The 27,863-nt window shown below is 50.2% G+C and overlaps 1 protein-coding gene across 1 annotated transcript in view; it reads left to right on the forward strand.

Annotated features, from left to right (window-relative positions):
• Window positions 1–27,863, forward strand: part of BSN (bassoon presynaptic cytomatrix protein) — a 73,834-nt gene that overhangs the window by 33,614 nt on the left and 12,357 nt on the right. The window lies entirely within an intron of this gene.

Here is a 27,863-nt window from a genome sequence, read left to right on the forward strand (position 1 = left end):
CCTACCCCTTCTGTTTTGGTAGCTAGGGAGAGAAAATATACCAGACCCTTGGAGAAGGCCTCTGTTGAAGTCTAGACCCTCACCCCCTCCTCTGCACCTGATTTGAGACCCTTACAAGAGGAGGCCCAGGGCTTTCTTCTGGAAGTGCTGTGTCTCACAGCCAGTAAGACACAAAATGGTATCGTCAGCACATGGAAAAGTTAATGGGAACGTTAAATGACTAGAAGTAAGATTGCTAATCCTGGCTTCGTTCCATGGCAGATAATTACATTTTATATCCCTAGCTCCTCCCTGCAGTTTCAATTACACCCAGCAATTCTCTCCTCTTCCTGAAGCTGCTGCTGTTCGTGGTCACGTTCATGGTGGAGGAGAACCACTCTGCTGGGGTGGTGCTCAGCATGCATGTGGAGGTTAGATAGCTGCCTCCTGGTACATAATGCTATTTTCAATGGAAATGCTCTTCTTATTGCTCCTACCGCTGCTTCTGTCCTACCCTGAGTGCTTGGGTGAGAAAAAAAGGTGTCCAGGTTGTTTAGTCCCTTGGGTAGGGCTGAAGCCCCATATTGGTCTGCCCTTGGGCAACAATGTGTTTCCAGACTTCAGAAAGCTTGTGGGTTCATGAAATGGCTTTAATGTGCTCCCCGTGGCCTTGGACTGTTAAATAATTAATTAGAGAATTAATTTGGGGTTGGGTTGTACCCGATAATGTGGTGTGCTCTGCAGATACCATGGAAAGGTGACCTCTCCCCAGTGCTTGTTTCCAGGGTCACCAGCTGACACCTGGCATTAAATTTCAGATTTTGAAGGATGGGCTCTGTCTTGACTCCCTCAGCTTTGAGCAAATGCCTTCAGACACCCTTGGCAAGCTCACCCTTGCACGTATGCCAGTCTTAGGGTTTCTTGCTGCTGCTCGTCACTGTGATACCCACATGCCTTCTCACAGAGTGAAGACCCACAGCAAGGTCTCAACCTGGGTTTTGTGGTGTCTTGGGTTTTCTTTCCCTTTACACAGAATCATTATCTGGCTTGGAATGGATGGGTTGATTTGTGGGATTTAACTGTTTTAAGAGTTGAGGAAGAAATGCAGCACTTGAGCTGTGAATGTTCTTAAAAACTTTCTGAGGAAAGGAAAAAATTGCAAGATCTGTTAACACAGTCGGACTTTAGTTTTGCTTGATCTCCTGAGGAAATTAGTCTGTAGTCTGATCCTCTTTTTGCCTGCAGCTCACATGAGCTTGTCCCAAGCCCTGAGATTCAGGCAAATACCAGAACTCACTCTTTGAAGTAGTGAGGCTTGATCCATTAATTGCTTTATGAATTAGGACCTCGACTGTAAGCTCCCCTTGGAAGTTGTGTGAAGACTAATAAGGAGATCTGAGCCCTGGTCTGGTATGTGCAGAGCAGTGTGAGCTGCAGGTGAGACAGGCAGAACACTCTGCGTGTGCCACTGGAGCCTGGGCAAAGCCTTCACCCCCAGCTTCAAGTGGTGTGAGTCACAGAGAGGGAGAGGGCTTGGGCCACAGTGGCCTGGTTTTTGTAAGAAGGATGGAGTTTTGCAGCAAAACAGTGCTGATAGAATGCATTTTCTGCAAAGAAAGTTGCAAGCAGTTGAGGCTCTGTCACAGTGTTGTTGATGGACTGCACATGATTATAGTTCCGTAGCAAAATTATGTAACAATCTCGGGAGGGGAAAAATCCCTAAGTAATGTTTACATCCTTATGCAGGACACCTAGGTCATCTCCACTGGCAGGAAGGAACAAATGAACTTGTGCTGAGGCAGACTGCTCTCCCTGTATTGGTGTGGGCGGTCGCAGTTTGATGCGAAGCACCAGTCAAACCAAAACTGGCATTTGTTGGGGGGCTGGATGAGCCCAGTTGTACGATGGCAGTCAGAGGGCACGCTGGCAGCACTGCTTCCCTGGGAACCCTGGCTCCTTGGTGGCATCATGCATAATGCTGAGGGTGGAGAGCATCGCATCCTAACACCTACTAACCCTAGTGCTTTAGCATGTGCTGACTTCCAAATTCATCATGGCTGTTGAGGAATAGGCCCTGCAAGTGCCTGAGGTGGATCTTGGAGGATGTGTCCAAAGCAGATCTTTGGGAAGGAGTTGGGGAGTTATGGAGAAGGTGCATCCTTCTTCAGGGAGTGCAGGACCCCATGAGATGTACTAGCCTGCTGGTGGAGGTGAGACCGTGTTAGGCTGTTGCACACTGCTGGAAGCAGACCTTCTGCTGCACATCTCTGTGTGTTTCTGCCGTGTGCATGGGCGTCCAGTGGGATGTGACAGGTCCCAACTAGCTGGACACACAGTCAGTATCAGGAGGGGCAACTGGTCAAACCTCGGAGCCACTCTCAGCAGCAGTGGGGGTTACAGGGGGTGTTGCTTTCTGATGATCACTGTTATGGGGAAAAGAAAATCGAGAGAGAAATGCAGAAAGCAGGGAAGGCTTTTGCCCCTATTTGCAGCCCCCTGAAACTTCTGATTTCCTTGGAAAGATGTGTTATTATTTACCCATGGTATTTTCATCCCCATCCCACTCCTGATCTAAAGATGGAGTTAGAGGCTCTGGGTCCCTGCCGTCCCCTCCCACCCTGTGCAGCCACCTGGGGACATATCCAAGTAGCTGCCTCCTCCCCAGCACTTCATTCAGCCAAGTGCACTCAAACCTATCAAAAGGAAAGAAAATACTAAAAGTGTTCTTTTTCTGTGGACTCACCGGCTGAGTTGCGTAGGTGCCAAGCCACCAAAAGAAAAGTGAGACTTGCACTTCCCTCATTGTCTTTGCACTGCCGTGGGCTGAGTGTTCATGTAGTCTGGTCCAGGTGAATCAAGAGCATCCCACCTGTGAGCAGTAGTGCCTCCAAGCCTAGAGCTCCCACGAGATCCACCATCAAGGCTTGGCTTTCCTTTGGCCCTGGGTCTTGGCGGGCGTGGTCAGAAGGTGATGGTGAGTACTAGAAGACTAGGGCACTTGAAGAGTTCAGGTACAAGCATGGCATTTTGGCAGCACATCCCAGAAGTGTGTGGGTTGTGGTGACCCATGGCTCTGGAAGCTGTGGATGACCAGCAGAGAGAGGAAGCCCAAAAGTGTGCCTGACCTCCGCTTCTTTTACTTACTTGCCATGATACATATTACTGAGCTTTAAATAAGTTGTTTATGTGAATTACCAGAAGTACAGGTGCCTGGAGCTTCCTCCCACCTCATCACACCTCCTCCAGGAGCTGGCTCCTGGGAACAGCACCATGAGCTGTTCCCACCAAGTCAGAGTTGGCACTTTGGGGCTCTCCCAAATTCCCTACAGCCTCAGCCTGGTGACATGTAGGCAGGAAAGAGGTTTCTGTTGTAGGAAGAGCAAGTGCTGGGCTGTTTCAGTGGGGATTTCAGAAATCACACCAGTTTATGGCAGTTTGCTGTGAGGGCAAGTGATCTGGCAAGAGTTGGCTTGCAGCGTGATTGCCCTGCGCTTGCAGAATGCTCTCCCGGTAACCCTGATTGACCCCAATTGACTCCAGAGGTTTTGTATTAAGGAACGAATGAACTATGCATGTTGTGTTACTAAATAAGCGTGGCAGGATGCCCCTTTGCCTAATTAACCAGCCTGAAACAGGAGCGGTGACAAGTTTCATTGAAGAACACTGCTGACCCCTGGGTGCCAGGCTGTGACCTCCAACAGGTGCCTTACCCTCAGGAGGGTCCTCTTACTGTTTTGTGGTACTCACTATAGCACATCCAGATTCTAAAATTGCATTTGTTTTCTTGCTTTCCCCACGCATTATAAAAAGCATCCTTCTCTTTATAACACTCGTATTGTCATTGGCATGCTGCTGCATCTCTCTGGTCTCACTAGTCAGTGCTGTTAGGTTCCTTATTATATGCATATCACATCCATTATCCTGGATGCAATATTGCAAGTCAGCAAAATGAAGGAGCGGCGTTCACTTGAGTCCTTCGTGGGACATGTTCCCCTTCTGGTGCTCCCCTTGTACCTGCAGCCAGGTACAAACAAGCCTGTTCATATTGATTTCTTGCAAAGAGCTTATGAATCACCGCATCAAGTATTGTCTGGAAAGCCCTGGGCTTCTCTTTCCATCACGCTCTAAGACCTCCTGCTGGGCAAAATTGGGCCCGGAGCGGAACAGCTCCTCAGGGTATGATGCTGCCCTGCTCGGGTTCTCGATGCTGACAAGGAAGGGGCCGAGCCTGTCCTACTTGCAGAAGCAACTGCGGTGGTTCCTGTGCTTGGTTGCGGGAAGGAACGGCTGTGAAAAAGGGAGTTCAATTAGATGGAAAAAAAACCCGTGAGATCAGGCTTTGTAAAGACCACGGTGTCGCTGCTGGCAACCAGAGGATGGGTTAGAGAAGTGGGGCTGAAGAAAGGTTTTGTGATGGAATTATTTTCATGTCAGCACGTAGATTTCATAAGGAAAAAGTGATCAGAGAGGAGCACTGGGCTCCAGCCTCGCCTGCCCTCGCTGCAGGTGGGAGCTGGCAGCCACGAGGCCTTGTTTGAGCCTGGTGTGCCATGCCTCCCTGTCCCCTTCCCGAGGGTCCGTGCTCTTGCTGGGAATGTAATTAGCCAGTAGCTCCTGGCCAAAGAGGATTAACTGGGTTAAGAGAGTGCCTCCATCTCAGTGCTGTCCTGGGCAGAAATCTGAGCCTCAGCCTGGCATCAGGGGCCATGCATGGCTCCTGGAGAGCCTCACCACCTCCTTCCAGGGGGAAAAGCAGGATGTAGGTGCCTTAAACACCTGCCTCCTGCCCTGTGGAATGCAGGCAGTGCCTGTGTTGGGGGTCCAGCAGCTTGCTGCCCCAGAGAGCCCTGTGTCCTTCCTCTGGTGATGCTTGAAACCCTTCCCAAAGAGCCACCTACCTGCATGTGGTCATGGGGCGGGCAGGTGACAAGCAGGGACAGGCACTTAAAAGTTTGCACAAATCATTTTTCCATAGGAATCTGGGTCCTGTTATTCCTACCATGCTCAGAGGGTTGAAGGGTACCAACAGACACACTCTGTGGCCCCTGATGCAGCAGGGCGCAGCTGTTACCAGGCACCCCTTTAAGGCTGTTTTCCCTGGAATTGGGCATCCGGAGATGACAGCTGGGCAGGGTCCCCAGGGCTTGTCAGGATGCTGAGACAACCAGGTGCCTGCTCCAGGTACAGGAGGAGTAGTGAGATGCCACGCTGAAGAGTGGGCAAGAGGTTAAACCCTGGAGTTCTGTGCAAGAGGAAGAGGTAGCCAGAGATGCAGCAATTGCTAAGTTTCTCCTGAATTTTTGTGTAGAAATCATGATGTTTAAGAAGTATCCCAGCCCCAGGGGTATAAATATTCAGGTCAGTCACATAAACTTAAGTCAAATGGAGAGCGCAGCTTATGACAGCGCAAGATGAAGTCAGCTTTGCCAGCCTGAGCCCTCAAATCTCTTTATGGATTGGTAATTAACATCTTGCTGTGACTCAGGAGTTTTTTGTGCTGCTTAACCCACTGTAATTAAGCCAGCTTCTGCTGCTGGGCTGGGCAGTGATGGGCTCCCCGCTGGCTCCTCCTGCAACCACAGGGGGCTGAAGTGGGGCTGGGGTCAGCGGTGATGTGTAACCCGACAGAATAGTCAGACTTAAGAGTGGAGTCCCATCAGGTGGGTGAGGCACACTATGCACACGTGTCCCACCCAGGTGATTTCTGTTGCTGTGGCAGCCCCTCTGGACCCCACTGCTGTTTTTTCTGCAGAACCCTGTTAGATGTTACCTCTGTGTCTGCTGTAGACCCTTGTCTTCTGCTGGTCATGTCTTTGGGGGGTTCTAGGACTAGTCCAGGTGCTAGGCCTTGCCTTGCTGAGCCTGCTCTCAGCTTCTGGCCACTTAGAAAATTATCTTAAGAACTGCTGTTCCTTTCTTTAATCAGAAAAAAAAACCCAGAGCTCCAGATTCCTTTCCTCCTTTAGATGCAATTATATTATTAACGGACAAATGTTGGCCCTGTGTGAACCCTGCTGATTAATACTTTGGAGGAAGCTGCTGCCCGTGCCTGCAGATTGTTTTCAATGGTTCATAAAACCAAACTATATATTCAGAGGGGTGACAGTGGCTGAGTGAGGTAAGGGATTTCTGCCTTCCTCGCTTCTAAATGAAGATGTATTTGAAATGAATGATGCTTCCCTGATGCCAGGCTGGCTTTCCAGAGCATATTTGCTGTGCCTTAGGACTTGGAGCCACTGCCTGTCATACTGCTGTGCTCCTGGGCTAGCAAGCTGCCTGGGCTGGCAGTGCCAACATGTTCTCCTGAGCTGCTTTGCTGGGAAGGCCAGAGGGTATGTCAAGAGCAAAGCCTGTGTGCTCACCATGGAGCAGGCAGTGCAAAGATGATTTGGGCTTAAATCAGGCAGCCCTTTAGCTTTCAGGGTGTCAGTATTGCTGCTGTGGGCCAGCCCGTGGTGCTGGATGTCAGGTGGGTATGAGGGCAGATGTCGTACCTGAGTCTCCACCATAGGTGTCCTCCTCAAGAGCCCCTAAGTACAGGAGCCACCACCTCGCTGCAGGCTGAGTGCCTGCCCACACCGCTGCATCGTCCTACAGCCCCCATGTGCCAGCTGCTGCCCAGTCTGCTCCCAACAACCAGCTGGGGTGAACAACACCCACAGGCCAGAATCCTCCAAGAGGGTGCTGCGAGCAAATCTGCAAGACCCAGTGTTTTGCCATGAATTATAGCAGCATTGTTCACTGCCATTACCACTGCTTGTTGCTCCTGCAGAAGGTAGTGAGCAGTGCGGGGGGCAGGGGGAGGTGCACAAGGTGGTGCCTGCAAGTCCTGGGGAAGCCGGGGGCTGCTCTGGCTCCGCTGATGGTGAAACTTCATCTCTCCAGTATTTATCATGCTGTTTCCTAGGAAGCGCCAAAGAATAGTTTAGGGAAACACTTTTTGCCCATATAACGTGGATAGGTCTTCATGCCAGCTCGTCACCTGCTAAGCTTTGCTTTTTTCAGCATTTATTTCGATAGGTGTTACAAATCTGCTTCTAAGGGATGATAGTATTCTGTTCATGAAACTTTTGTAGAACAGACTCATCCTTTAGAAACCTGCCCGAGCTGTCCTCGAGTAGACAGAGGGGACTGTGACCTTGCAGCAGGGACGTGCAGACAGACATACAGGGCTATCGCTGCAAGAGGTTTTGATATTCTCACGAGTTGGGTGTCATGAATTTTAAAATTCACCAGCCTGGGAAGGGCCTGAGTATCTTTCCATCTCCTGACTGAGGTTTCACAGTTCAGAGCTGCTCTGGGAAATACTGAGATAAGATCAATAAGTGCCCGAACACACCTTGTTAGGGACTTTCTTGACCTTGAGCAGCTTTGAAAAGTGTTACTGTTGTACACATGAAAGGTTCAAGGCAGCAAAAATAGGCAAAGTAGAAGCACAGAGAGGAAACAGGACAAGCTAAAGCTGCCATAGTGTTTTATGGATATCAGAAAGGGCTTTATAAGTAAGTGCTGGAGAGTAATAAAAAAACCCAAACAACCCAACAACCCAGTTCATTCAAGTATACCTGGTTCTAGCACAGGATTTTTCTGCTTTTGTTCTTCAAGTGAGACCCAGCAGCTGTGCTGGTGGGGCAGCTGCGGAGCCCCATGCCTCAAGGAGCCCTGTGTGCCTCTGCTGATTTGAGCAGTGTCACTGATAACCACTGCAGGACCAACCCAAGAGATGCCCTTGTAACTCGTCAGATGAGCCCCTCTTGCAGGGGGTTGATGCAGACCTCAGCAGACACCTTGTTCAGACACACAGCTGGCATGGGGGCAAAGCGAGAGGTTCCTGTGGCATCTTCCTAAAAGTATGCCAGATGCAGTAAAGAGCCTGAGATGCTGGAGGAAAGCAGGGGAGAAGTGTGACATTAGAGGGGGTGTGGGGGTTCTCAGCAGGAGGGATCTCAGCCTGGATCCTTGCTCTTGCTCCTGCTGCATCTTGTATTGAATGACCAGCGGATAAAGAACCTCAGGATCAATCCCCAGCACAGTAACCAGCACCCATCACTGTAGGTTATCATCGTCTCTGCCATGGGAGAGGTGGTGGTGAGATCAAAGCAGGCTGGGGACGCTCAGTGGCCTCCAAACATGCTATATAGGATTGGAGACTACTGCTTTAGGGGTGGTGTCACTTGGATCGCGTCTGTGATGCTCAGCTTGGTGGGATGACTTGTTGGGGGCTGGTAGGATGTGGTAGGACAGGCCAAGGGCACTGACTCCTGAATCCAGGCTGGTCCGTGGGTGTATGGGCTCCTGTGTCATGAGATCTCTCCCCTGCCCACAGCGGGGACTGCTGGTGGAGATGGAGTACATCTACCTGTGGCAGACACTGCTCTTACGAGGACAAGAAGTCTATGAAGGGGATCAGGTTGGAGGGGACCTTTGGAGCAGCATGCTGTGAGCAGCACCGTGCGGACTGACAGTGGAGTCACACCATCCCAGTGCCAGCCACAGACAGCAAGGATGGTAGGACCATGTAAATCGGAGCCTTGGTCTGAAGGTGTGGTGGGCAGAGAGAGAAACAGCTCTTTTTGTTGGAGATGGTGAGGGGATTTGGTTGTTCAGCTCCTTTTTCCATCCCCTGGGAGCAGGCACAGATTATTCTGGTGTGCTCACAAGCCATTATACAACCTGGAGCTTTCTTCTTTTTTTTTTTTTTTTCTTTAACATGCCATGTTAGTACTTTATTTGGGAACATGTTGGGACACTTAATCGAGCATTTAATTGGCTTTGTAACACTGACTTAGTGAGTGGGTTGAGGGGGAGGCAGCTTCAGGGCTGGGCTGCAATGGAGATGATTTTCCAGCTGTGATGGGAACTTCTCAGACTGACTTTGTTGGTGTTGATCTGCCTTCCAAAGCAGCACTGCTTCTCCTAGTGAACCCAGTGGCATTTTGCAGTCATCTCCCACAGTCTTTAACATCTGTAAAGGTCCATGGAACAAAATTAGAGTGAGGAAAGTTGCTGCTGATGGTGAAGTGTGTGGGCATGCTGGGGAAGAAGCCAGTGGGGATGCTGATGGATTGCCAGCTGGATGTGCGTGTGTTGGGGTGGGCATTGCTAGCTCAGGCCAGGCTCTTGTATCAATTCCCTCCTTCCATGTCAAACCCGTTGTGGATAAAGCCCAAGGTCAGGGCAAGCCCATGTGGGTGGTGCAGCCTCCTGGCACTGGAGGCATGTTGATACTGTGCTGCTGAAGTGAGCCCAAACCTTCATCAGCACATGCTTGTCACTGAAGGTGACACCCTTCTCCAAGGGCCAACAGAACCTGAAAGACATTTTTTATGGTATCTACAACTCAACCACTGTGGATTTTCACCCTGGTTTAATAATGTTTCACATACTGTGTAGTTCAGCATTCAGTCCTTGCTGTGTGCTGGGGTGCCCTATTTTTCCACATGTGTTGGGGTGAGCCACGTGAGGTAAGGACTGTAAAATCCTATCTCCAGAGAAGTACAGGGAGTTCTAGAGAAAACGCTGCTGGGCAAAGAAGAGAATCTATGCAAAGAAATGGCACTATCAGCATGGTTACAAGTGAACGCTCGGGAGTCAGCCAGCAGGATGCTCGTTTTCTTTCTCCATTAAGTGGCCACGGGGCTTTGCAGAAGGGCTGCAGCCTGAGCCTGTCAGGGTGGTGGTACTGCCTTGAGGTGCAGGATGAATAGCTGAGCCCTCACCAGCACCATCCCTCTCCTTGAGTCTCCCTGCATCATAGTGTAAACTTTGGTCTCTGCTGAAACAAGGCTTTTCTCCCCAGTTGAAAGGGAAGCCTTGTATAATTAATATTGTTGGGGAATTGGGGTTCTGCACTGCCACTGTGTGCAGGACTCTGCAGAGCTCTGGTGCAGTGTGCTCTGCACACAGTGATCCTCTCACCAGGCAATGCAGGCAGCAGCAAGGAGAAAACAGTGATGAACCAGGGCACTTCAGCCTTTTATTTCAAAAAATAAAACCTCACAGCATGTTAAAAGCCAAAGAGCTGAATGGACCAAGGGGTGCACCAAGTGGCTGTCTCCTTCCTCTTCCTCCTGGCCTGGTTGCTGGGCTGATGAGCTGGGGAAGGTGAATAGTACCAGCCTTCAGCAAAAATAAATGCAAAAGTGAAATAGAAAATAAAACCAAGCTCTTTCCTTGAGAAAGACTCTGAGCTCGTGCAGGTATCTGAATGTAGATTTTGAGCGATGTTTCATTCCTATATTATGCAGGCTGATTTTCAGTCTTGGTGGTGGACATATTAGCGTGGCGCATGGTCACCTCACAGCTACCTTTTGAATGATTTTTCAGATGGAAGGGTCAGGAACTGACTGGAAACACATGATTAAATGCCTTTTTGGTTGACATTTGCCACTTAACTTGAGAGGGAAATGTTTCACAGGGACAGTTTGATTTCTGGAGATGTGAGATCCTTGCATAAGCCAGGTGCCCATGTGGCCCCTCAGAACAGGTGCTGACTGGCAAAACCCCAGACACTAGAAACTGTTGTGGTTTTAATATTTATTTACACTTATTTTCTGCTCTCCCAAAGGACCTTTTTGGGATGGCTCCCAGGGACCTGCATCCTGATGTGCAGTGGAGTTGGGTACCAAACCTTTATAGGTGCTTTGAACCCCCACAGGGTTCATCTGCCTCTTCATCTCTCCTTAAAAGCCTTTGCTTGCCTGCCGTCACAGCATCTGGGTTTCTCGATCTTGTGGACCCTGCCTTCCAATGCATGTGTTTTATTCACAGAGCAGAAGAGGGAAAGACACGTCCCTGCATTTTCTACTCCCCGTTCTTTTCAGTGAACGTGTTCAGTGCAGAACATGATCTCTGCCCCTGACCTTTAAATTGAAACAGCTTTGTTTTCCTACGTGTCTCTTTTTTACTATAAAATGTGCCTAGCAGCAGCTGCTCTGTTGGGCAGACCAAAAGCCATGCTGCAGCTTCCTTGGTGCTGATACACGATTTCTTATAAAGCCTGATGCTTCCATAGTCTTTATTTTTCATGTAAGGCTGTAAACCAGCTTCTTTCCAATAATCAGAAGTGTAGGAGGATTAGCTAGGAGGTGCAGTTATTAACGTAAGTGATTGTAATTATAAGCCGAGGCATTAACATAGATGCTCGTGCTTGATCCAGCAACAATTACACTCTTTTCCATCTTTGATTTTTATCCACTTTCTGCTCCCACAAGCAGGTGGAAGGGCTTGTCCAGAGCTTGCACTGCTGTGTGTTGAAGTGCTTCGTGACTTGCAAGCCGGTGCCTGTCTTTGGGGCCAAGGGAGTCCCCATTTCTTCTCTTGCCTCTGCCTTTGCTACCCGTTATTTCTGGCACCATGAGGACCGATGCTCAAAACAGTGGTGACATCTCTACTGTGGTGGCCGTGCTGGAGCTCGGGGAGCCCTGCCAGGAGCTGTGCTGGGTGCAGAGCCACGTTGCTGGCGCCTGCAATGGCCTCGTGGGCATGGCTGCTCCTGGCACAAGGGGCACGTCCCACCTCCCTCTAGGCTGAAATGTGACTCTGTGGGGACGAGCAGCTGCTCTTCCTTCCCGCACGCTCACCTTGCACCTGCGCTGGCCTTAGGCATAAATAAATTAAGTTAACCCAGGGTACATTGGAGAAGAGTCTGATTGTGTAGGCAATATTTAGAAGCCCCAGGAGATAAAACGTTCCATCAAAGGTGCGATCATTCACTGAGAAAATGGGGAATTTTAGGGAAATGTCCCTTAGGAAGCTCACAAAGAGGAGGAGGGTGCTGGAGGCGAGGCTGGGGAGGGCTCCTGTGCCTCCAAAAGCTTGCCTGCTTTCTAAGGATATTGATTGCTCTATTACAAACTGTATTTTTATAAAATTTTCCTGTTGTGCAAACACCAGCACCGAAGAGCAGAAAATAACCACCCTGAGGAGAGCTTTTGCCATTGTTTGGCTTCTCTTAGGCCTGCTAGCTATATAATGGGCTAACATATGTACATTTGGGTAACATTCTCCTCCAGTGTTTGGTGCGTTGTGGACTGTTCATTGATGAAACAGCAGATTCAAGGTTTTGTCACATCCAAATTATCTGTGGGGTTATTTGGCAATTTGCTAGAATAATTTTTCTGGAGTTCTTGATCTTACCCTGTTATCCTTTTCTCCCTAATTCAGCTAGATCTGGTTGTAGCTGGGAAACTTCTCCATCTCCCAGCACGGGTGCAGAGGGGATGCCAGCACCTTTCTTTGTCCTGTGCCCCCTACACCTCTGCTTGGGGTCTCTTGCCTCCAGTATCATGGGGCAATGACAGGGGGTGCTGCCTGCAAGTGGCAACAATGTGGCTGCTCTGCCACCCCATTAATTTTAGTTTAAAATCCCCCAAATTTTAAAGGTGATCCCATCCAGGCATAAGAAACTGGATGAGAAATGGGACTCAAAATGAAAGTTTGAAGAGGGAGTGTAGCCTTAGCTTTGCTCTCCCTCAGGAGACTGCTTCGCTTCTCTGAATGGGAGCTGATGTGCCTGCACTCTCAGAAAAGGACATCCAAGATTATTTATTATTTTGTACTTTGCCAAGAGTTTCTAAATATGTTGCCTGAAATGGCATCTAGAGAAGTGAGATCTTCTAGAAAGTATGCAAAATGAGCAATTATATGTAAGCAACCCAAAGTGCTCTTCACTGCACCAAAAAGTCCTCCTTTTGGGTAGGTAAAAAGATTGTTTGCAAACTAAGTGATGTTTGTTTTGTATTCCCAGTGTGATCCGAAGTCGCCTGCTCTTTCAGGTGCCGTCACAGCCAAACACAGGTGCTCTTCCCCCTGCAAGCACCTGCCTGCCAGGGGGAGCTGAAATTCCCAGCAAGGGCGATGCTGGGGAGCCAAGAGTAAAACGTCCCACTGCCTGTGCTTTGGGCACCCAGGGAAATAGCAGCTTGCAAACCTCAGCCTGGGGACCCTTCTGCACTTGTGGAACGGAATATGAAACTTACTGTTAAAAATTGCCTAACTTCTTTGTGTGGTGGAAAGAAATTTGCTGGAGGCGGGCAGAGGTGTAGCCCAGTGCTCGACTCACCGCCCAGAAGAAATGCTTTTCCTTTCTGAGGCTGTTCCTAGAGCTGATACTAAAAGCTGTTTAGGAGCTCCTGGAAACATTCCCTGACAAAGCAAATCGTTTCAGCTAATTAAGAACCTGATGCGAAAGCCCCAGGTAATACTTTGCAACTTAAACAACTTTCCAGGGCGTTTGGAAGAGAAACAATTTTAAAGACACAGCTGCTGGATTTATATTTTCTGTGTGGGAGGGCAAGGCAGAGGCTGAGATCCGTGAGGATACGGCCATGGTTATTGCGGGCTCCACTGCCCTGCCCCACAGTGCTTTATCCTGCCGGTCATGGTGAACATGAAACCGGGCAAGGCCTTGCAAAGCCTTTGGCACCATCTCCCCGAGCATCCTGGTAGCCAGGCTGACGAAGTGTGGTTTCTGGGGTGCAAGGGGGCTGTGCTGCTGCCTGGCACTGAGCATGGGGCTGCACAAACCATCTTCTCAACGTGCCGTGGAGTCTGAGCTCAAGACTACCACTGCTAGACCAGTTCCTGCATGCTGCTCTCATGGTCCCTGGCTCTACAGGGGCTCAGAGAGGAGGAGAAACCAGGGCACTCTGTGTTTCAGGCAGGGAAGATCCTGGGTGGCAGCCCTGAGAGATGTTCAGGCTCAGCCATGCAGAAACCCACAGTGGCATCGGGGAATGGAACGGTCCCAGCTCCCCCCAGTCCTGTGGGCAGGAGGTGGTGGAGCCCAGGCACCTTCTTGCCAGAACCGAAAGCCTCTGCAAGGGCTCCGCCTCCCTTTGCTGAGGATTATTTCAGTTCTGTTTGTGCCTCTCTGAGGCCATGCTGAGCCAACACCAGCCATCCCTGCCAAACAGTATTTGGGAACCAGGGCAGGCTTCTCCCCATCTCTGTTCTCCATGGCTGTAGGTCCCCCACCAGCAAACCCTTGAGCTGCCTCAAAGCTCATCCTGGCTACCACCATCAGAATGCACCAAACCCTCTCAGCAGAGCACGGGGCTTTATTTCGAAAGCCTTCTCTTCGCTTCTGCCTTGCCTCCTTATCATTCCACTGCCATCTGCTCTGCCTGCTAAAATAAGGCAGCATGCTGCGGATGAGGTGTGCTGTGCTCAGGGAGCCCTGCGCTGCCCTGCCCAGGCTGCCCCAGCACCGGCTCGGCGCGGTGGCTCGGCACATGGGGACCCTCCACTGGGCATCTTCTGCCATGGGTGGTCTAGGGGACACTGGACCTGTTGGAGCAGGTCCAGAGGAGGGCCTCAAAAATGGTCAAATATGCTCAGGGGGCTGGAGCACCTCCTGTATGAGGACAGGCTGAAAGAATTGGGGGTGTTCAGCCTGGAGAAGGGAAGGCTCCTGGGAGACCTTAGTGGCCTTCCAGTGCTTAAAGGGGCTACAGGAAAGGTGAGAACAGACTTTTTAGCAGGGCCTGTTACAACAGGACAAGGTTTTAAACTAAAAGAGGGTAGATTTAGGCTAGATAGAAAGACATTTTTTATTATTTTTTACAATGAGGGTGGTGAAACCCTGGCACAGGTTGCCCAGGAAGGTGGTAGATGCTCCATCCCTGCAGACGTTCAAAGTTAGGCTGAACCGGGCTCTGAGCAACCTGATGTAGCTCCTTGTGGGGGGGTAGGACTAGATGACCTTTAAAGGTTGCTTCCAACCCAAACCACTCTATTATTCTAAGCTGCTGCTGAGGATAGGGTTTGTCTCCTCTGATTTTAGGTGTCTGCAGGTCTAGTACCCAAGCTGAGCTGGCAGCAGAGGCACCTCTCCACACTGATGGAGAGAGTGGTACCCACAGAGAATGACTCCATGCCCTGGATGCTCTTGTCTAACACCTGGGGCAGATAATTTGCTGAGACCAGCTGCCCAAGGTTTAGACAGTTAGATGAAATGAACCTTAAGAGACCTTAAGTAGAGACCAGCCCAAGGCCGTCATGCCTTTCTCATCCCTCAATACCCTGTCTCATGCTCTCCTTGCAGAGGAGTGACCATAGGGGAATGGACCCAGGACCACCTTCAGCATCTTCTTCCTTGGCGTGATGAAACATCTCAAAGGTAGATTTTCTGAGAGCCCCTTTGCACCTGACGAAGTGAATGCCCAGGATAGGGACAGGAGTTGCTCGGTGCCTCGCAGCAGAAGTGGCACAGCAGAGCAAGCTCCTGCATTGGCTTTTATGTTTTTCACAACACAAAACCAAGAAGAAAGTTTGGGAAGTGGGGAGAAGATATTTTGCAGAGTTATCCTTGAGACCTCACTGCCCTGAGTTACGTGAAGCAAAAAGTACAACAAAATGCTGGAACCCGGAGGGAAGATTTAGGGAAAATGAAGACACCTTTGGGAGTGATAAGAAGGCTTTTTTAATTTAGAGATCTGCTTTGGGATCTTCAGACTCATCTCTGAATGCTTTGCATTTTCCCATGCCACGGCTAGAAGCTTTTGGCCCTAATTTGTGCCTTGATTGGGAGATAACTAGCAGGCAGTTTCTGATCTCTGACATGAGTTTGGTTGGTATTTTTTTGGTTATGATATTTTTAAATGTTTGCAGCACAAAGAGTACCTGGTTCCCAAGCCTGTTGAAGCAGAAAAGCATTGATTTCAGTGGGGTTCAGTTGACTTGGAAAACAAATGTTCTCAAACAAACCTGAAGTTCAGGAAGGAAATGAGGTACTGTGTTGGGAATAACCCCTGAAAACATGAATGTGGGCGTAAGGATAGGACCTGTGCTGTGGGTTTGCCTGTGGCTTGGCCGGTTTGGGCTCTGTCCTAGCCGGGGCCACATCAAGGCTGTGGAGCTGGACTGCCTGGGATGAGTGTGACCGAGTGCCAGCCCGGCGCTCCCTGCCTTCCACAGGCTGGGGCGAGGGGGCTGCAGCAGCAGATCCTGCTGGCTGCCGGCAACCAACACCCGCGCTGCATGGAAAGGGCTTGCTGTCTGCAAAGGAGCTGTGAAATTCCCAGCTTTACATAATTTCCTGATTTACTCGGAGCTGTTAAGTATGACCAACAGTCATCTGTTTGCCGAGAGCAAATAGGACATCAGGAAAAGAAGCACAAACCAGAGCTAGGCAGCAATATTTTTAACAAGTCTGGGTTTTTCTTCAGTCTGGAAGTCAGATGAGTGTTCCCAGCCTTCAGAGGAGCAGGTTTCTGCAGTGGCCCTGAACTACTCTTAAAGTGGAGCTTCTTAAATTACTTAAAGGGTTTATATGAGGTGGCTCCTTCTGTGGCTTCAGGGAGCCAAGAGGTCCCACATGCATCTGTCTGTCTTTGCAAACAGGGCAGCTGGGGAAGGAAATGCTTTCACTGAGCAAAGTGATTTTTAAATTTTTTTTTCAAAGCAACCATTTTATATGGACTTCACCATTTCATTTTGGTTTGGCTTCTTAGCTTCATTCTTGCTGCATTTACTCTTGAGATGGAAAATCTCAGCACTTCCACCCCAGTGCCTCTAGCTGGTTCCTACCTCCCAGCTACAGAGAGACCTGGCACCACTGGTGGGAACATCCATCCAAGTCAGGGTCACCATCAAATCAGCACCTAGCAGCTGGGGGACTATCAGCTATTTTTAAAGCAAGTTAAAGTTAAGTTAAAATACAGGAATATCTGAAAATAAGTTTTAAAAAAAATTTTCAAGGTGATGGAAATTATATTGGACCCACCAAGACATGTACCCCCTCTGTAGGCAGCTTGTGGGTTCCCCAAGTGTGCCCTTACAGTCCAGTTTTTAGACATTTTGGTGAAGTCAGGAATTGCATGGGATGAGCCGAGCTGGTGATGAAAGGGCGGGAGATGCTCTCCTGATGAGGAGGGCTGGGATACGGACCTGAGTGGGTGGGAGACACTGGCTGTGCTGTTCCAGCTTTGCTGTGGGCAGCAGGCAAGGGGGTGGAAGAGGGTGTGCAAGATGATGGAAGAGGGTGTGCAAGGCTCAAGAGTGGAAAGATGCTGATGTGTATAATTTGGGGAGTAAAATGGCTCATCCATCTCCATTGTAACAACCCATGTTTCTAGAACGTTTCCCAGCCTTTTACTGTAATAGTTTATTGACCTGCACAGAAGCATGAAAGATTATGAGAGTTAATTTTTCAAGCTTATCACTTGATTTATTCCATGAAGGTAGTTCATTTAATTAAAATATTTCTGCTGCTGAAATCAGGACTCACAATCTTGAAGCCTATAACAGGGTATATGGGCTTTTTTGAAGCAGCTATCATTGAGTGGGGCCAAACATCTTTGCCCACAGCTTCCAGTTCTCTAGGAATACACATATTTCAGTGCAAATGTCCTGGCAGGGGCCATAGAAATAGAAAGAGAGGAAGGCAAAGGGCTGCAATCAGAGGGGTCATGGGTTACCCCGAGACGTCTGCCTGTGTTTGTGCAGCACTGGCTGCTCTCCACCCAAAGGTGAAGCCTTTGGCCTTTGTCATCCTATTTTCTAAGTGTTAAACAGCCAGGAAAGCCTGGAGATGACCTTCTGCTCTCAGGCAGGGAGAGGAGAGCTGAGGTCAGCTGTTAGTGGTTGTCTCCTCCAGTGGTGCATCTACCCAACATGCAAGGGCTGTGGGAAGGTGGACTTGGTAGGTCTCAGTGGTGGAGCCCTGAGTACCCTCAGCCACCTCCATGTGGGGTTTTCGGTCTCTTCCAATGCAGGGTTGTCTCCTGGGAAGGCAGGTACCAGAGGACATCAGATGTCCTCAGCTTCCTCCCCTTATAACCAATGGCTCGCCAACACACTTTGAAAACAGTCCATCGTGATCATGAAATAGGTTCAAACCCTGTTTATTGCTGCTAGACTTCTTTGGGGCTGGGGGGGGCTGGGGATGGAACAGCTTGCAATGGGAAGGAAGCTGAAGCTCTTAAAGACGCAGATTTTCTTCTGGTTTGGAAGTGTGAGGCTGCTGCCTGATAGACACTTGGGGCTCTTTGCAATTTAAAAGAGAGCAATCAGACAGCTTGAATCTGCTTTTATCAGATGCAGAAAATTACTAGTTGGATGGCTGGATATTTTAGTCAACACTAGTGCCTATGAAAAACCAAAGTTTTGATTAAATAAGACTTCTCTGATAAACTTAGCTTTTCTTGGATTTTCTACCATTCTGGTTGGAAAAACGAATAGAATATTGTATTTGTTTTCTGCGTAGTTTGGCCATGTTTCTCTTTGCAGGCATTATTTTGCTACATATTTGAAATCTTCTGCATACAGATTCAAACATTTCCTGAAGAGACACAGTTATTTCATCAAATGTATGTGTGAAATAGCAGCCTGGCCACAAAAAACACCTTTAATCTACACCATGCCAGGGTGCCAGAAGGAGTTAGGATCCGTGGTGACCAAGGTATGGGCTCTGCTGGACCCAGTGTACATCTCCTGGGCGTTATTGCAGGATTATTATCATGCAGCCAGCATTCGGAGATCCTCCTGCTGCTGTTAACCTTGGCTGAGAAATACATCCCGATAATGGGGACTGTTAAAGATAAGGCTGGCTGGCAGGCTGATAAATCTCGTTAAGGAGTACTACATCACGGAGTAAATTACAATGCATGGCCAGATCGATTCAAACAAAAATGAACAATATATTACTTCTTTATCGGTAGGGGAGAAATAGACTCCTGCCTCTGTGCTGGTGGGTTTTAGTGCTGGATCTGGAGCTGAGTCGTGACGTTAGTGGCAGGGCTTGCTGAGAAAATGCAGTTTCTCAGTGGGTGCCACGCTGGCAGCGCCGGAGCAGGAACCCAGCAGGGTCCTCGAGGAGGGTGCACTGGGAGCAACTGGTCTGTGTGTGGGCAAGAGGACATAGGGAACTGGGACATGATGGAGGACAAGAGCCATGTCCCACTCTTCTACATTGTTAAAATGATGGTCATCTCAGTCTGGAATGACTGTAATGATCCAGACAGCTTTATAGACGTCACATTGGAGCAAAATGGGAAAATCAGAGCTTCTCTTCCTTGGGACAGCCATAGCTAATCTTTGAAAACCAGACCATACCCTCTGCTGCTTTAATACCGTTGGCTGGATTTTATTGTGAACAGAAAATCTTCTTAATTCTTCATCCATTTGGATCCAGTCTCTCGGAATTGAGCTGGTAGTTAATTTAGCTCTTTCTCTGAGATAAAACAGAGAGAAATATTAATAGTAAGGCTCAATGAAAGGGAAAACGAAAAGCATTTTCGGCATCTGAAACTTGCCCTCTTGTTCCTCCTATTTTTCTTACTTTTTGTGATTTTCCTTTTTCTTAAATATGCAGCACTGTGCTCATGCATTTCCTCCTGTGATGGCACCTTTGGGTACCCAGCCTGGACGTGTTGTTACTCTCACTTCTTTGAAAAGATTCTCTGTCTGAGGCCAGGGCACCTTTATCTCCACCTGCTCACTGGAAAAGGGGACACTGGGTAATGGTCAAGGTAGGAGGAGAAAAATGGTGGTAGCCAGTGGCCAGGAAAAAAAGGAAGCACATCTAGATTGGAAATAACAACAGAGATAAATGAGTATTAAAGCTGTTGCCCAGTGATGGCAACCATGTGAAATCAAGGGTGTATTTTATCTGAACCAAAGTGCTGAGGGGTGATCTGATGCCTTCTGGTGGCAGGTGAACTTGTTGGGTCAGAGTGAGGATGGGCATTTCTGGTGGTCATGTCTGGCCCCAAAACTGGTCTTCTTTTCTTCAGATAGTAACGCAGAGGATGTCCCATGTCCCAGCTAGAGGTGGTTCGCCTCTGTGTCTCACCTCACCACCATCTTGAGGCAAACCTGCTTGTATTCATCTTCACCACCATTGTCATGCTGGGAGCTGGTGTCTCTGCTTCCCGTTCCTGATGCCAGCTGGTTTATTGCTGGATGTCTGTTATTGCAGAAGTGTGGCAATGACACCGATGCTCTGACGTTCAACAGGCCATTCTGAGGGCAATAGATGCTCACCTATAGCCTTGAGAATTGGCCCTGTGGCTTTTAGACAAGCCACAAGCATCAAAGTTCTCTCCTCAATATCCTACTGATTTTTTTAATGTGTTTTTATCTAATGAACTGGAAGGAAATATGTTGAGTGGGGAGCGATGTCTATATATATTCTGCAAAAGCACCCATTTCAAAATTTTGGACAGCTGTGTACCCTTTTTTAGCAGCCCCTTCACACAGCCCACACAGCACCCAGGCTCTCGCAATAGGGCTCGTTTGGAAATACACTTCCTTGATTGCAAAATAGTTTCAATCCTTTGACTTAGAAACATTCTTGCCATTCAAAAAGATTTTTTTTAAGCTCCAAAAATATAGAAGGTGCTTCCTGCCGCAGTAGCTGCCCTAATTTTGGAGTTGGTGGAAGATGGGCAGGGGGCAGAGACGAGCTGGGGGAGCCTGGCTCATGGCTGCAGCCGTATAAGGATGCGGGTGCTGAGATGCTCTAGAGCTGGGCTCTGCTGGGAGCTGCTGGCTGTGGGTCCTTTGGCTGGATGCCAGAGCCAGGAGGAATTTATTTGGGCTCTGAGCTGAACAATCCAAACAGGTTGTCCAACTCTCCCCTTGGCATTCCAGTCAGCCAAGGTGAGTTTCCTTCCCAGCTCCATGGAATAAAATTATTGGGGCCTGACAGTGAAATAACGATATGAAAAAGTAGTCTAAGCTTGGCTCTAATGCTGCAGTTCCTAATAACATGAAAGAGTTGGTAGCCTTTTCCTCTAGACTCTGTCAAGCCAAATATGAGAGGGACCCTTGCTGGGAGCCCCGGGGCAGCTCAGGAGACAGCAGAGCAGCGTATGCCCCTGTCAGCAGATCAGTGCCCCAGAAAGCCTATCAGTTTTCTGCAGATCTCCACTTGTGCCTCAGGAGGGGCTGCCCAGGACAGCGATGCCCTGGTCTGGGGACATGACCGCTGGAGTCTGCAGCTAGTCAAGAAGCTGCATGTGGTCCAGGCTGGCCATGCAGGTAGAAACGACATTTGCAGCTCTCCTATGGCCACAGAGGCTCACACCGCTTTCTCCTCGCCGTGGCAGCGTTCATTGGCCTGTCCATCAGCTGCTGCAATGGAATAAGCTGGGCTTGGCAAGAGCACAGCTATTCCTCGAAGGCAAGTGGAGGGGAGAATTGCTATTACTCATCAGTCAAAGACTTTCAGCTGGAATAATCCTCCACTGCCTATGCAGTGTATCGAACTGCAGGGTGGGAGGCTGTCAATGCCTCAGGTACTTTTTCTCTGACCCTTGAGCTGTGTCATAAAGGTCTGATCCATCCCTTCTGCGGTCAGGAGCAGAGGAGGAAAAAAATCCCCAGCATGAGGCATGTGAAGGACAAAGAAAAAGGGAGAGCTGAGGAAGGAGGATGCGATGGCCACTTCGGCACCTGGCTGTTGTCCAGCTCCCCATCTCCTCTGTACCTTCATCTCCCCATGGCACGGGTAAAGGGGATGGGTGGTAGGGCAGACACTGCTGTTCCGGCTCCAGGTCCCCTCCCGTTAGTTTTGACCAGCAGCAGGGTGCAAAGGGAGAGAGCGTTGGTGTGAGACACTGTGGCTGCCTTGGAGCAAGGGCTGGGAGCTGCTGCTGCCCATGTCCATCCCTTCCCTCCTGGCATGGCTCATGGCAGTCCCAGCACTCAGCCATCATGTGCAGTTTCTACCATCTTCTCTTTCTGTTGTCTTTTTTCCAACTGGGAGAGGTCCCGGCACAGAGAAGGAAGGGGGATGGAGCAAAGCAGATGGGAGGCAGAAAACAAGCTCTGCACCACAGAGCTCATTACCCTGCACTGCTTTTAATCACATTATTGCAGTGGAAAGGCCACCAATACATCGCACACATCTAAAATAGAGCTGGGGAGGGACTGTCAGCTCCATCAGCCTGAGAGAGGCCACAGGAACAGATAAGAATAGGCTGATGCTGGAAAACACATCACTGAGTTGCTTAGTCAAATGCTACATTTAGCAAGGGATTGAAATAACTGGTGGTTTTCATCTGGACTAATCTGTGAACCCTGGTTGCACTAATACTTGCCCAGTTGATGGTAATGAAGTCAATTAGTGTGGAGCAGTTGGTAGCTGAGGAGACTCAGCTGTGGGAGGTGTGTGTGGTCCCCTCACCACCTCTCCCTGTGGCCGTGAGCTGGGGCGTGCTGGGTCTTTGCTGCGCTGCCCGCAACAGCCTTTCTACGGGGCCATGAGGGGGATGCACAGCCGCCCCCTGGGGAGCCTGCCAGCCCCTCTCGCTCCCCGATCTGGGCAGCATTAGTGCATGGCCAGCTGGTCTCCAGAAACACGGCCGCCTCCGCTGAACTGCGTCCGAGAGTTGCATTCAGTGCAACAGATTTTTATATATATATATATATATGTATACCTGCATGCCTAAACTTCAGAATTAGCAAGGACATGCCAGCATAAATGTAGTTAGCAAGCACAAGCAGCTCTGTATCAAGCTTGAGTGGGATTTTGAGAGTGTTGTTAGGGGAAAAAAGACACAATCAGGGCAATAGCACGCACTGTGCTTTCTGCCCCATCCCAGAGGCAGCTGTCCCATGGTGGTGTGTGAACACACATGTGTGCACCACCGGCTGTGCACAGCCAGTTCTGCCTGTCTCCCCAGGGCTGCCCGCTGCCTCTGGTCCTCCTTGGTCTCAGTCCCCTCCTGGTGCCAAGGCCACCTGAATCCTCTCCAGTCTCTTCCCATCACAGGCGCAACTCTGACAAGCATCTCATGCATTTTCTCCATCTCGCCTCCTGATCTCTGGTGCTTCCACCATCGCAGCACGTTTCCTCGCCCTCATTTCAAATCCCATCACTGCCTCAGCCTCCTAGGAGAGATAAGGACTGAGGCAGAGGTAAAACTAGGCCCATGGTTATTTGCTGATAGCACACGATGTTAAAAACATCCTTTGGAATGTGCTGTGGTCGGGACCGTGATGTGCATCCTCCCCTCCATAGGCAAGCATCCTGGAGAAGCAGCGGTTGGCCCAGGTTGGCACGCTCCCCCTCACCTCCTCAAACTGCAGTAGCTCAGTTGAAGGGGTTTGGCAGAGGTGGCAGGTGCCTCCAACCGTGGGGAGGTGTTTTGGAGAGAGAGTTGGAAGAGTTCAGCTGTGAGAATGGGCTGAAATCAAGGGGGAGAAAGCATCAGCAGCATCCAAAATGAATGAGCGCTGGGGTTTGCCTAGGGAGGCTGCTGGCAGACAGCATCTTTGCTGGGGGGAGGGAGGGGCACAGGAGTGCTTAGAGGATGGAGAACCTTCCAGCCAGACCCCAGGCACTGACCGAGATGGGTATGAAACAGCCCAGGCATCCAGTGATCAAGCATGACTCAGTCCCTTGCCTTTAAAACTGCTAAAAACCGTCCACAGTACAGAACAGAGCTGTGGTGCTCATAGCACAAGGATGCTGAGCGCTTGGGAGAGGGGATCGTACAGTGAGGTATCCCCATTTCTGCTGCAGGAGGGTGTGTAGAAGGTGTCTGGATGTCAGAAGCCCTCCTAAGTGGGAAGTTTCCTGCAAGCGGGACTGAGAGGAGTGCTTGAGAAGTGATTTTATGAGGTTCTTGTTGTTAATTTGGATCTTGCTTCAGATACCAGAAGTGTTTTCCATATTTTCCAGGCACCCATCTGTCACAGTGATGAGCCCTGCACAGTACTTGTCAGCAAATAAATGAAATATTCTTGTGAGATTCACTGCATTTAATGCTGGGAGATGAGATCTGGCTTGCGAGGTACTTATACCTCATGCTGCTTATCTAATTTTGTACAGAATTTTGTCCTGGTATTTTAATAGATGCTGTTTTGATTGTGTAAAATAATACTCTTGAACATAAATAACTGGGCAGAGTCCTAGGGATGATATTGCGGGGAGCGGTTTGTGCTGGGATGGAGATCACGACTGTGCATCTCCCAGAAGCTGGAGAGGTTGCAGTAAGGGTCTCAGGGGTGACAGGGATGGTGGGACTGGCAGCCAGGAGCTGACCAGGGAAGCCAAGAAGTGTCCAGAGAAGCCTGGGAAGCCTCTGGCACTGCCAGCTCCCACGGAGGCTCTCAGACCTCTGAGTCTCTGAACAGGGGGTTCATGTGCAACCATGATGCTGAAGCTCTGTCGTTAAAAAAACCACAACAGTGGTGCTGGGGGATTCAGCATTTAATTAACTTGCCAGGCAGTAACATTGACCAGAATTACGCGGGAAGACTTCTACTTTAGTTAATTATGGTTTTGTTGTCGCCCATTAGTAAATTAAAACAATAGCAGGGTAAAACCCAGCAGAGGTTGGCGAGCGCGGCTGTGGCCACCTGCCAGTAGATGCCATAGCTCAGGGGGAGCCAGGGGTACCCCCCCACACAGACCCCCGATGCACACCGACCCTGCACCCCTTCCCCGTGTATCACCCTGGGGCACTGCGGCGGCAGCCCCAGGGGCTCCCGTGCCAGCAGGGCTGTGGCAAATCCCCCCTGGCCCCCGGGAGGGAGCGCAGGCAGCCGTCAGCACGGCAATCGCCGCCCCTTCAGCGAGCCAGCAGGAATTGTGGCCGCATGCTGCATTTCCCAGTGCCGCTCCCGTGGTGCGCAGTTAAAAATCGGGATAGTCGTTGCAGCTCAGATGTGATGCCTTGAACGAAGCCACCCGCTCTCTGTTGCTGGCCAGGGCTGTCTTGCACCCGGGGCTCTGTCCTGCCCCAAAAGACCACAGGAGCTCCATTTCTCTCTGTGGAAACCTACTTTTTCCGTATCTCCTCTGCAAATCCCAGTGGTTTGAGGGTGAGGAAGGTTGTGAGCCCGAGGGGTCAGGGCAGTGACTCTCCAGGGGTGTAAGCTGATAACCCGGTTTGGCTGGGCAGCCTCCCAACACCCTCACCCCCCCGCTTGCCTGGCTGGCCAGTTTCCAGCACTCCCTGTCCTGCCAGCACCTCTTCATTTAAGATGGCATCTCAGGTGCACTTTGGTTTCATCCTTCTCTTTAATTATTGATGCTTTCCTCCACCTGGAGCCCGCTCTGCATCCCAGCAATGTTGCGCATGCACTGCCTGTCCACCGTGTGCTATGGTTTTTACCAGCCCCGGCTCCCATTGCCTGCTCTCTGCACAGTTAAACCCCCTGTGCCTGCCACCACGGTGCATCCTAAGGCAGCAAACCTTGGTGTCAAGCAAGCCCCCATCCCCATCCTTATGGGGTCAAGCTTTCCAGTATCTTTAAGCACAGACTCAGACAGGCACCGGCACGCCTTTGCTGTAAGCTCCTTACCCACTTACCGCCCCAGAGAGGAGCACCCTGCCTTCCTGGGCATCCAACGGCTTGGACATGCAAAGCGCTAAATACAGCCTAATTATTATTATCTTCATGGGATCTGGTTAATCTCGATGGGGATTTACAAGCTGTTAGCAAATCAGCCGGTCGTCGAATGTTTGCATTTTTCTCAGGGGCAGCTTAATCCTGCCGGGTGCATTAGCTGGGAAGTGCCTGCAGCCAAGCCATACGTACTGGCGAGCTGCTCCAGAGCCGATCCCTCTGAGAGGGAGTGGAGGTGCTGCGGGATAACCAAACACTGAGCCGACAAGGCTGCAGGGCTGTGGGAGAGGGACAGGTCATTTGTCACAGCAGAGCATGATGCACTGGCGTGGGGCTGTGGGATGCCTCAGACCCAACATCTGCACTGAGCCTCTGGGTTTTTAGCATCCAGCCGCATGATGGGTGTCAGTGCCGGGTGTTGGTGGGGCTGCAGAGGTCTCTTAAAGACAGGGATTGAGAGCTTGGAGAGGTTTGCCAGAGATATTTCTGATGGGTACAGGCAGTTTTGCTTGCCTCCCATCTCCCTGTAACTGCCACAGGCAGGATTTCTTGCCCCCCAGCACGTGTGTAGGAGCCAGGCAGCTTGCAGCTCCTGCTGCTGGAGGTATTCACTGCAGCAAGTGCCGGGATGCGATGGCAAACGGTGTGCTGGCTGCTGCGGCACAGTCTGTGCTCACAGTGTACACACGGCTTGGCACGGCACTGGCTGCTGACAGGGCCAGGGGCTCTCCCACCCCTCAGAAAAATTCAATTATCCCTTCCCTGGTTTTCTGCAACCCAAGGCTGTAACCACGTAGTGATTTTCCACAGAGGTTCAGACTAAAGTGTGGGGTGCTGGACTGTTGGAAGAGTCTCCCTAGCACAGGAGACCCCAGAGGTGTCAAAAGAAAAGCCAGGAGGAGAAAATGCAAACTCAGTGTATACCACTCTCATCTTGGGCATCTCCCGGGGCTTGGCTGACATCTCTCACGACTGGTGAAGGCTTAAGGGCCAGCTCCACCTGCGACTTTCCCTGCTTTCCACCTTCCCTCTGTACCCATGCCTTTCTGCCTGCTGTGAAAGGCAAGGGGCATTTCAGAGTGGAGCTCCACAATCTTTTTGGCAGGGCTATTTTTACCAGAGAGCGTTCCCTTATCCACTTCCCAGTGCAGTCCCGTGAAGAGTCAAGCTGTCACATCTGCGAGAGCAGGATGGTAGGGCGACCTGCTCAAACTGGGGCAGCTGCCAAGAGAAATAGCTGCGGAGCCACAGCTGGGAGGAACCTGAGGGAGGATGCTCAGACCAATCTGTGGAGCCATCAGATCCCCATAGTATGGATCAGTCCTGTGCTCGCCTGGTCTTGGAGGACCCCTAAACCTTATCCTGATGAGATGACACCAGCAGATCCTCTCCACTCATGCTTACCTTGCACCATGGTGGTGTTCCTTGCCAGCATGGACTCAGGAAGGTGCTGGTGGGGGAGTATGAGGTCTCCAGTCCAGCCTCCCACACAGAGCAGGACCGCCACCAACACAGGGGACTTTGTCTAGCAAAGCCTTGAACCCCATCCAAGCATGGAGACCCCACAGTGACTGTCCCAGTCTGCACTGCTGCCTCAGAAAAGGGGCTTTTCCTAATGTTCACGCTGAACATTTGCTTTTGCAAAGCACGTGCATCTATATCCAGTCAAGCCTAGACAGAAGGAGTACACTGATCTGAGAGCTTACACACTTTGGAGAGTGTTCTGCCATGGTGGCTGTCCCAGCAGGGCACTGGCCAGAGCATGTGTGACTCCTGTCTCTCCATGGGTACAGGAGCCACCTCCTTGGATGGGACCTGATTGGCACTCAGTGCCTGCATTTGGCACCCGGTGACCAGCGTTGGCCTTCCATGACCATCCTTGGCTTGAATTTTTCACTGAAAGGGCAAAAGCAGCTGTGCCCATACCCTTGTCCAGAGCTTCCCAGCCACCACGGTGTGGCAGGGTGGGACAGCATAAGCACAAGCAATGTCCCATCCAAGGGGTGTATTAAGGGGGTAGTTCAAGGCGGGCTGATCTCCAATTCCTGCAGGAGTTGGCACGATGGCGTGGCAGAGAGCAATGGGCAGGAGCTGAGCTGAGCTCTACCGTGGCACAGCCAGCCCATCCAGTCTGCATCGCGCCTCCCCCTCACTGCTAGCACTGGGGAGGGAGCTCTGGTGAAGAAAAATGGGATTCCTGAAAGAAAAATGAAAGGCCGCATATTTCCATGAGGCAGGGATTCAATTTGTGTCACGCAATCACATTTCCTTCTGCAGTCTGAAATAATTACACAGCAGAGCAGGGCGAGGAGATCTGATTCAGAGGCACAGGGACAAGAGCGAGCTCTGAAATAAAAGAAGACAAATGCAATCATTAAGATACAATAGGCTGCACTTGCCCCTTAATTAGACTTTCTCTTTGATTAAGCAGTAATTAAATATTACCATGCTGCAAGGGATTTTTTTTTATGGCCTTCCAAAGCCCTAATGTATTCTTAAGATGTTTGTGTGAAGAGCAGGGGCTGCTGTGGGGTGGTGTGGGTGGGAAGGAGGACATTGCATGCCGCAGAAGAAGCCCT

Source organism: Athene cunicularia (genome assembly GCF_003259725.1).
Source record: "Athene cunicularia isolate RWA chromosome 12 unlocalized genomic scaffold, athCun1 chr12_part1, whole genome shotgun sequence".
Classification (NCBI taxonomy): Eukaryota; Metazoa; Chordata; class Aves; order Strigiformes; family Strigidae; genus Athene; species Athene cunicularia.